The sequence below is a fragment of the Centruroides sculpturatus genome, unplaced genomic scaffold, assembly GCF_000671375.1.
Source record: "Centruroides sculpturatus isolate CEXI.00-Female unplaced genomic scaffold, Cexi_2.0 scaffold232, whole genome shotgun sequence".
NCBI lineage: Eukaryota > Metazoa > Arthropoda > Arachnida > Scorpiones > Buthidae > Centruroides > Centruroides sculpturatus.
Window position 1 is genome coordinate 351,088 of NW_019384487.1, and position 11,697 is coordinate 362,784.

The 11,697-nt window shown below is 31.5% G+C and overlaps 1 protein-coding gene across 5 annotated transcripts in view; it reads right to left on the reverse strand.

Annotated features, from left to right (window-relative positions):
* Nucleotides 1–7,348, reverse strand: part of LOC111621625 (glycerol-3-phosphate dehydrogenase, mitochondrial-like) — a 36,863-nt gene extending 29,515 nt beyond the window's left edge. For 3 of the 5 annotated variants that reach the window (XM_023363827.1, XM_023363829.1, XM_023363826.1), the window contains exon 1: nt 7,218–7,338. The gene's annotated coding sequence lies outside the window, so the exon portion shown is untranslated. Of the gene's footprint in view, nt 1–7,217 lie in introns of all 5 variants that reach the window. The other 2 variants (XM_023363830.1, XM_023363828.1) reach the window with 2 other exon arrangements.
* Between the last annotated feature and the right edge of the window lie 4,349 nt (nt 7,349–11,697).

Consider the following 11,697-nt stretch of genomic DNA (forward strand, 5'->3'; position numbering starts at 1 on the left):
ATCAAGAATAAATTAAGCTGGAGTTTCTGATCATAGTATAATGCTCAAAAATAAATTCTTATGGAACTGACTATGGCCAGCTCAATGGGTGAAGAAATGATGCAACTGTCTCAAACAGCAAAACGAGCATCAGAAATGTTCGAAAGGAGAAAAAAATAAATAAAAATAATAAGCCAAATATAATGAAGTCCTGTGGAAGTATTTTAAAATTGTTTATAAATAGTTCAAACACAAGTGTTAGTGCTAGAATTGCTCTCTGTTGTCAACTGTTCTGGAAGCAGGGGTGGAAAAAATTATTTTACCTTGGGTGAAAGTTACTACTGAGTCAATGTTGGAGTTGACAACTGTAGTTTAGGGTCTTTTGTAGCCAGCTAGCTTAAACAATATGCAGTTATAAGACAATATTTGTATGCATATTATCTTATGCATACAAAGTCCAGACCTGATATCTTTAATAACTTTAGAATGGAAACTTATTTGTCATTAGATCACTTTAGTTCTGTTAATGTGTTTTGTTAGTTTGAGTTTAACTTACAAGGTCAAAAAATAAATGAATATCCAAATGCAAAATATGAATCCAACAGCCCAACATCACACTATGTTAAACACCATGCCAGCTGGATTTTAATTATAAATGAATATGAATATTATAATAAATGATTTTATTACACTTTAAACTCCATATTTTAATTATAAACTGAACAGTATAGTTGTACATGGAGTAATTTTATAGGAAATGTGGTTTTCCTGAGTTTTTTATATAAGTTTATATAATGTAAAATGACCTTGACAATACTGAATAACAAGTACGCATTTGCACATGTCAGACTCCTACGAACAGAACAGGAGACCCTACACAAAAGTCCAAGTTGCCTACATCTAAAATCACATAAAAAACCAACACTTAATATTCTTAACTTCTCTCTTTTGTAAGACAATTTATATAGTAATAATTTTTTGTTGAATAAAAACTTAGTATCTTATATTCTACAAATATAGATGATGCTTATGAGAAAAAATAAGAATTTTTACAAAAGCTTCTATAAATCGTCAGTAAAAATTACTTTTTCCCACAAGCATCCTATAACATTTTTAAAAACCTAAACCAAATGCACTATAAATAACAAGTACAAAATAAAGCAACACTATTTTTATTACACCAACACACACTTAAATTGTATTGTGTAGTTAGATGTTACATTTAAAAATAACCATTGCTAATTGTAACAGCGTTATTTTTTATATCATCTAACTTAAGATTAAAAAAAATGTCTTACGTTAATAATTTAATCTAGATAATATTTGTAAAATCTTTTATATTTATCACTATACCTTAAAAATCTTTGGTTAGAAGATTCACTAGCAACATACAGAAACAAATACAGGTTCAGTAAAAAATAAATTACTGCTAATTTCAAGAAGGTGGCTTTTTATTAAATTAAAATGTTTTTAGTCAAAATCTGACCATCCTCAGCTTAAAATCATTCTTAGATTTTTAGCCGAGGATAGTTTGAGACATTCAGACATATATTTGATAAATTTTGAAAGTAATTGTTAAACACGACAAATTTCCTGCTTGCCAAATACTAGTACAATAATTACAATAGTAAAACTACACACATGCTCTTCAAACATAATATCGTTACTGCTAAACAAGAATCAGTACATCGTGCTGTATAAATGTAATAATAATACAGCTTTATTCCATTCTGTACTGCAATGTGTATTTTATTTTAATTAAAAGCTGTAAATTTAATTTGACATATCTAATTTTACATATCTTATAACAGTATTAAATAATTAAATAAAGCATAATAAATTCAATTTTCTGTTAATATTTATGCCATTATAGCATCAATTAGAATATGTTTAATTGTTATGAAAACGTAAAAGGAAAAATAACTGTCAATATTTCTATTGTACACAGTCGTGTTTGTTTTTTGCATGATAAAGTGTAATAAAATTTCCAACTTCCTTCTCAGGATGTGAAACATTTTTCATAGATAAAGTCACTAACAATAAATTGTAATAAAGGAAAAGAAAACATATGCTGGCAAGTGATTAGAATATTTAAATAATACATTTAAAATTAAAATAATAGGATTTATAGGTACAGAAGTGTCGGGTTATTGTGATAAGTGATCATTATAATATTAATACAAGGCTCCAAAGGCTATAAACATCACATTTCCTCAATACTAAATCTTTTATACCAATTTTTACTAGTATAAAAAAGATGTGTATCTTAGAATCAAGGGAAGTTACAAAAATTCAGATCTCTTCTGGCTGTTCTTTACAGTGCTTTTGTAAGTTTGCTCAAATCAATTGATGTGGCATTTCTTCTTAGTTTGAGGAAAATTTTTACTCTGGCAAAAGCTGCATTAGTCATTTCTTTCTTCTTCACTCCCATGACTTCATCTAATTCCTCATAATTCTAGTTTGTATCAGAGGTAATGAAGAAGATCATATTTCAAAAAGATCTATCTATAAATAATTCTAGAATGTTACTATCTGATGTAAAAATTAAAATTATGTACCAATAATGCATGCAAGTTTATACTGAATCTTACTCTAAACCATTCATTTTTACAACTTAATTACTGTATTTTCATGCATATAACCCACAATGTAACACACTGCAAAAAATTATTAGAATGAAGATAAAATCTTCACATAACCTACACCTAAATTCATAAATGCAATTTAAAATAGTCACATAAATGTTCTATTGCATAACCATACATACATACAAAAATACTAAGAAGGATATCATATTCTATCTATTCATAAATACTGCAGGATCATGAGAGCTTGGCTAGGAAGAGTGATGATCTGCAATTGTGTTCACCCATGTGTTGTACTACATTGATCCAACATGCGAGTCACAAACAATATCAATAAAGTGATCAAATAAGAAATTGCATTGTCTGAACAGTTGTCAAGGATGGTTCACATTATACATACAGTAAGACCCACTTAAAGCAGGGAATGCGTTCCTAAACAACAAAGTGCTAAGCGAAACAGCATTAAATGAGACCATTTTAACAGAGTAAATGGGGATAGGGAAACACGCAACCGAAAATTTTTAAAAAAATTTAATTTTAAGTTATTTTTATATTAATTTGTATAATAATATATATTTAAATAACACACAAACATATGCACAGAGATGAACATGTAGACAGAATGTATGATAATATATTAATTAGTTCATTTTTTGTGATAAAGGCACTGACTTTTCTGAAAATATTGTTTTTTGCAATAAAGACGTAAAGTTTCATTTGTCGCTTTTTTCTCTCCTTAAGCAAATGTTGGTAGCAGAAGATCACATCCAAAATGCCTCGTTTTGCTTTTGCACTCCTTTCAAAATCTGGATCATTCGCTACAATTTGATCAACGATTTTGATTACTGTTACCAAACTTTTACTAAAGAAATCTGTAGCAAGTTCTTTGGGTTCTTCGTTTTCAGAATTTCTATTTTCAAGTTCTACATGAATTCCTTGTTCTGCCAGTTCTTAAAGTCATCATTGGTAAGGCTCTTACCAGAAACCTGCAGGAACTCCCCAATATCCTGCTCGTCTACATCTCCTGTATCAATTAAGTTGACAATTTGATCAGCATAACAATACAGCGATAGGCTATTTTCATTGAGAATTCTTGCATACCTTCAGCCATAACTTCTTCCACACTCCATTCATGCATTTATCAGTTAATTTTTGCCAAGCCAAGTCACTATATCCTATGGCATCCATGATGTTATATTTTTTCCAAAATTGCACAAAACAAACATAGATTTAAGGAAAGTATGGCGCTACAACGAATTTCCACCTTTTGCTGATTGGTTCATGTTTGGGAATAATCGTATTATATATGAATCAATGAAATACCGCGTTAATATAAATCAGTGTAAATTTTGAGCGTTTTTTTTAGGCGTCAAGAAGACCGTGTTATATTGAATCAGCGTTAAGCGGGGTCTTACTGTATTTGTCTAGTTTGGCATAATGCAGCACAATGTTGCCACAGAAACAAGCATTATTGGACAGCAAAGTTATATGCCAGATAGTAGAGTTACAGAATCTTTTTGCTGTGCTGAAAGACTTGTAATCCAGTAGCCAATAGGTTAACATTTGGACACCATTACCAATACAGCAACCAATGAGAGATGTATGCCAGACATATGCAATTAATCAATCCAACAACCAATTGGAAACTTTGTTATGAAGACAAGCTTTTACAAACATGATAAGTACCAAGGAACATTTGTCAAAGAAAATTAATGTCTCTACAATAAAAAAATTATGATAAAACATTAAATATTTTGAAAAACGAATGCCAAAAAGTGAAACAAACTACATTTGATCAATTTATTTCATCATCTTCAGCATTTTCTCATTGGTTAAGCTATGAATATTTTCAATTATCTTATATTTTATATCATGAGCAGCTAAATACTCCACAATCCAGAAACAAATACACTAATACGTGTAGTATCCAAAAAATATAGTATGAACTAACCTTTAACCACTCTGAAGTAGAGAAACACCACTGAAAAAAATCAAATTTTTAAAATAGTGATTTTAAAATCATCCAGAAACTTAAAAGCTTTTTATTTCTCCTAATTTTAAAAACCTTTTCTAACAATTAGAACTGCTAAGAAAATAAAGATATCAATTTTAATAAATTTTTATTCACAAAACTTTGGCAAAACCTTGAATTTTTTTTTTTAAATATTAGTGATAAAAAGTTATCAATTAAAAGACAATGTAACTTAATTGATAAAGATATTTCTATATTATATTTATATATTTATCTATGTTATTAAACAAAAGAAAAACTTATGTTTAAAACAATATTCATTAAGGAAACTTCTCAAAAAAGCAGTAACCATTGCCATATCTAACTGAAGGTAATATAGCTTTTTGTAAAGTTGTACCAGACCACAATATTGTACAAACCTAACCATATGGGTAAACACCATGCTCGCACTACAACAAATATTGCACTCGTCCCGAAAGGATTACCGAGCCCTAGCCAGAGGTCAGATGCAATACTTGCAGAGGCAATTCTAAATTTCTCATACACTAAAACTGTGAAATCTGTTCCAAGAAATAGCAAAACAATTTTCTATCAAAATTTCAGCAAATTTCTGTATTATATATGTAATAACTGATACTAAACATGAATTATTAAATAAAACTGCTAAATCATTCCTGTCAAATAGTCAATTTCAAAGATATTTTATCACCTTTTGATGTTAAATAAGAATGATAAGGCAATTTCTAAAATAATCACAAATTTTTAAAGATCATTCTTAATTTTTAAATATTGTTTTAATTGATTACGAAGTTTGCAATATTTGTGAAATAAATCAATTAGTAAAAAACAATAATTTATAAAAAACATTACACAATTAAATCTCTGAACAATGGCCACTTACAGAAACAGAAAAATAATAGTCATTTGGAAGTAAGTGGTATTTTGTATGCATTTCACAAAGAAATATTCTTAAAAATATTGGCTGCCATTTAGAGGTGGTCATTATTGGAGGTCCAGCTGTATTTATTACTCCATTAAAGTATAAGTTTGGTTGTAAAATTTATGCTCTTTACATTAAACTTCTAAATTTCTTTGCTTTAGAAATTTGATATTTAAATTACCAAAAGCAATATATTATACAAAACATTTTGCTTAAAAAATTTCTAAATCAATTTGAAGCAATATTTAGTATTGTGAAATCCCATTTTTCAAATACTATAGATCTTGTAATTTCAATCATCAAAACTGTAAATAGCCCGACATCCAATTTGCCCCTTCCTCCCACATTCCAACACAGGCGACCTTCACGATAATCTCATTCCATTCTGCTCCATTACATCTGCTAATTTCACTTCAATTCTTCAATAGTAAGCATATTTAAAAGTATCAAATTAAGATTTGTAAAATCTACAAACATTTAAATCCTTCAAAAATTCAATTCAGTGCTGCAAGAATTGCATTTTTGAACAAAACTAAAATGGAGGAAAATAGAAATGCCACATATTTGCCACCATTTACTAGGGAAGTCACTCAAAATACATTGTTTAAGTGAAAAAAAATTTATTCCGATAAAAAATTTTAAATTAAAGATAAAAGTTGTCAGTCATTGCAACCAAATTCAAGGTTATTATAAAGCAAAAATACAAAACCTAGAGAAGATTACGAAAAGAATTTTCGTCACAATGCATTTCGTGAAAACTTTTTACCCATAGTGCATTAAACAGCAAAAGGCTGCCACCCCGAATCCCCAATTACGACTCTCACGCACGCATTATGATTATTGTCCTTGCTTTCAAATACCAAAAGGTGGCAATCCTAGTTCAGACTTAATATAATCCAATTTGACAGTCTAAGGGTGCGACTATGCAGACGCGAGCGAGAGAGAATATGTGGCGAGAAGAGGCGCGACGCTATAAATATCAAAACCTGTCAGATATGTGCGAGAACCAGAAATTTGCTCTCGCTAGCGTTATTTCTCGCTTCTCATTTGTGGATGGTTTTCCTTTGCGAAAACTAAATCGCTCGCAACCTCTCGCTCGCTCTAAATTCGCATCTGCATAGTTGCACCCTAAGAGAATTTCTCAATCACCTTATAACAGCTGATTTAAAATGACTATTGGCCTACTTTTAACCACTTCTAATGTCAAGATGGAAAATATGTGAAAAAATGCAGGCAAACCTTAAAATTTACACAGAGAATGGAAAAGAGTATAAAAATAACTTCTAATTTGTGCATATAAGGAGTTTGTAACATCTCTATACAAAGTAAACTCTCAAAAGGTACTAGCTTCAATGCAAACTTTCCATTAAGCTGGATGAGGATGAGTAGTAGCCTTTTCATGAAGATGGATGATGGTGAGGAGTAAGGAATCCTCTTTCCCTCATTTAGAGCTGCAACTGTACCTAAACAACTTATTTTCATTTAAGAAATTTGAAAACAAATTAGAACAAATTCATTTTTAAATATTTTATAACTTCATTCATTCATTCAACCATTTAAACTTAAAATTTTCTCAAGTTTTCACATCAAATTTAGTGATTTATTCTTCCAATTTCGATAGAATTGGCCAGTCTCAAGCATTAAAATTTCAAATATCGTCATTTAGAACAGAATTATAACAGTTATTATTCATTTCTGTGATAATAATTCGGCAGTTTAATGACGAGAACGTGATACTTACGAGTTCTCATCACAAATTTACAAAAATTCGAATGAAAAAGGAATCTACAAATAAACAACTGCAACTCTAAACCACACTTCACTTACAAAATCAAAACACTTCTGAAGACAGCGCCCCCTCGTCAAATTTAAAATTATCTAAATATTCTTATTTTTATCACTTTAGTTTCGCATTAAAAAAATTTTTTTTACTACTTTTTTTTTAAACGTGTAAAAGATTTAATGCTAGTAATTTCAAATTTATTATAATTTTAATGAAGTAATTAATTTATTTGTAGTTGAGTAGGGATGAAAAATGGAAACTAAATTAATAAGTGCTTTCCCGAAATGGGAGAGAAATCGGAGTATTCCCGACGGAAACGCGTCACGTCTTCACATATAGTAAAGTTGCGCTGAGCGGCACAACTTTATAGTATTATAAGACATATTAGTGCAATATTTAGCTCGTAAATACAAATTAATCTTATTATATGCAAATTTAGATATAATGAAAATTATTTCTATAGATTAATTTGACTCATTATCGCAGATATTAATGCGAATTAGGCTGGCAGTTCTAACGCTCTGTACTGTATTGTGTTACTCGTATATACCGATATAAAACTGGTCATGCGTATTTGTATCTATGAAATTAGTATACTGTAACTATGAGGATCATTATGTACTTAGTAAATTTCTTCATAATTATTTTCGATGCTACTTTTAGCTAGGATCAATGTATCATTAAGACTGGATCAACTGGGCTATGGCCGACAGAAAATTTGTAGAATTTTTTAAAGTTAAAAAGGGGGGGGTGGTCCGTAAATGATTTAAAAATGAAAAAGTATAATCATACAATATTAAAGTAAAGAAAAAAATAGTTTTTTAATTCATTTATTAAGATTGTTAGTCATCATATTATAAGTTATTTCTAGGGGAAAAAAAATCCTACTAACTTTGCCGGGTCATTTTTATGTCTACTCTATATATGCAATCACTATATAGTGACATCAAAATCACGTGACAGTTACAGCCAATTGCCGTGAGGATATAATGAGGCCATGGCTGCCAAAGAAAGTGCAACCGTTCGGTACTGAGAGGCTGCGTTTCTTTATGCAGCGTAAATGAGTTCACGAGCAGCTATCGCTACACGTCGCTGCATCATAGTTTAGAAACGCTTTCCGCTCGAGCGAAACACGGACGTCATAATCTATCCTTTAATTCTAGTTACAGCCGAAAATAGTGCTTTAGTTAAAGAACTACAATATTTAAATAGAGATATAAAGAATCGAGCATTTATCTTTCCATAAATGTGAACAAAGTAAAGAGATAAAAGATATATAATTATATTTAAAATATAGTATTTTCTTATTCTTTAGATAACTTTCAGAGTCATTTCATAAAATTTAATCCTTCTTAATCTTTCCATAATATTTTTATCAACAGTCACTTCGACTTTTTTATTTTTACAGCATAATATCGTATTATACACACAAGCGTCCATTTTGCTTTACACGTGTAGCGGACGTAAAAGCTGCTTTATCTTCGCTGCAGCGACCTCTTGCAGCAAACGTTTAGAAACGGTTCGCTACATTGCAGCGCTGCATTTAGAAACGGGTTTCATAGGGTTCGCTGTAAAGCGCTTCTCGAGTGCTGCATAAAGAAACGCGGCCAGACGGACTTTAAGCGCACAGATACCTTCCAAATAATTATCGCGCAGGCGGTTGCATATGAGGGAACGAACGTGCTTGGAAAGGAGGAGGGAGTCGCGAGCAGGGGCGGATCTACATAGACTAATAGGGTTTAAGCCCTAAGTCTCCAAGTGTCAAGGCCCACAAAAATTGAATTACCATAAATTTTCAATACTTTTTCATTAACAATGAGCACTTATCGTATAGTAAAAAATAGTTAATATTAATGATAATTTATAGTATTATTTGTATTAACAAAAAATAAGACCCCATTAGACTTCAATAAGTCCTAGGCCCCGAAAAACCTATTGGTCACGAGACAACGCACCGGAATTAACGCACTCCACTACGCATTTAACCATAAAACAAATATTTATTTTTCAAGAAACTAAAAATTACAAAGAAAAATAGACGTAGAGTGTCTGAGTACCTCCGAAACAGCATACTATTGGCCAGAGAAGCCAGTTTTATTGGTACCTTCACCTTCCTGTATACATCGATATACGGATTTGCTTGACAATTTGATCCTTGCAGCAAATACGAAGTATAGTAAGATCCCGTCAATAGATAGAACTTATCGCTTCGTGTCAACGAGATGCCCAACCGTGTTAATTAATCCTTCTACTGGAAAACATTATGTAGGATTTTTGTACCAATTTCTGCAATTGGTTTATGCGCTTGGAATCTTTATAAATGCAATTTTGTGGCAATTTTGCAACAACTGCCGTAAAATGCTAATTTTTTTTTCTTTTTTACAAATTCTTAAAAGCTTGTGGCTCCGATGGCAATATAAATCATTAATTATTTTCTTTCCAAATTTTTTAATCGTACAAAAGAATAAAATTGTTTTCAGTATTTGATCTTAATGTCTTTTTGGTTTATATAAAGTGTTTTTTATTGATCGATTTGTATACAATTAAGTAATATTCGTCCAGTTAAAATTTTAAAAAATTGTAAATATTTTATAGTTGCAACTCTCCATCTTTTGGATTTTGGTTTACTTTAATGGAATACGACAATGCAACACTGGGTGATCTGCCACAGACGGTGCCTGTTGTGAAGAATATCTTACCCCTATTTAAGTGTTAGACATGTGAAGAAAACTGGAAAACTCTATATGGCCAGCTCATTAATATGTCGGCCCCCTTCCCTCACTACCCTGCTTCCATTGTGGGCCTGGCCGAATTCATAATGGGCTTGCTAAAAGAGACTCTTTTAGTGCCTACGGGGCGGAGTTAAACAAAAATCAAAACTCTGGCCTTTATACCGAAACTAAAATAAAATTAAAATTAAAACAATGCTTTTAAATGTTTAAAAGTTATTTTCAAATTGTATCAATAAATCAAATTAATTTTCCAATTTACGTTATTTGTGCGCGAGAATAACAGAACATTTTGCTTTCAATATATACACAGATTGCACGTCAAAATCTTCCTAGGGCAGCCTCTGGAAAAAGTTTTCTTTCCAATTCGGCCCGGGAGCAAAAACTGTTGGCCACCCCTGGTCTAGTGTAATCTTCGTTTGCATGCGTGTCTATTGTCAGTTTTTTTTACTCTTTCCGCTCTATGGGCATTAGGAGGGACTCTGTTAGGAAACCCATTATGAGTTCGGCCCGGCCCACAATGGGGAATCCCTGGGGATTTTTCGACCCGTCCAGATTCACCATTATGAGTTCGGCCCGGCCCACAATGGGGAATCCCTGGGGATTTTTCGACCCGTCCAGATTCACCATTATGAGTTCGGCCCGGCCCACAATGGGGAATCCATGAGGATTTTTCGATCCCGGGTCCCCCAGAGCGGTAGGTTGCCAGTTTGACCACTCGGCCATCAACGCTTTTGTTACATTTCGGTGTTACTTCACTGTAATATTAATCTGCATAAATTATGTCATTTTAGATTCACTTAGTCCAAAATACATTATCCATTGAATTATCTTGGTGGTATTTTCATATTTTGAAATTTTAATAAAAATTCGAAGTAAATATGATGCAAGTTTGATAACGTTCTTGGCTCATTTCCAAATATGTTACGTTACGTGACTGCTGGGTCTCCAAGATGACTTCGTGGGAAGTAGCTAATCCCTGTTGCTCTTCTTTTGCTCACATCGCCATACTTTCTCTAGCCAATAGTGATAAACTCTTTGCGAGGTGGATACCTCAGTAATGATTACACCATCTATTTTGTCACAAATCTCGTAAACACGTCATAACTGTTTCTAAAATACCATATATAGCATGTAACGTATACTCAATCTCAAAATTAGTGAGAAAAGCGGGGTTTTTTAAAAATAGTAGCAAATAGTGAATCACTAGGGGCCCTGAATAAGTAAATGTCTTATTGTGTGATCATCAGATCAATTTTTAATGAAATAGTATATTCAGGGGTATCCATGATTCGATGAGTCTTTGATACTGAACTTTTCATTACACTAATATTCAAAATATCTAATTATTTTGCAATATTTTAAACTGATTTCTTAATTAAAAAACCATAATTAATTATTATTATTATTTATGCTGAGCTATTATCTATACATAATACAAAACCAGCTAAAACAATTATCCTAACTAACAGTCACTTCGACTTTTTTATTTTTACAGCATAATATCGTATTACACACACAAGCGTCCATTTTGCTTTACACGTGTAGCGGACGTAAAAGCTGCTTTATCTTCGCTGCAGCGACCTCTTGCAGCAAACGTTTAGAAACGGTTCGCTACATTGCAGCGNTTATTATTATTTATGCTGAGCTATTATCTATACATAATACAAAACCAGCTAAAACAATTATCCTAACTATCATTGTCTTTT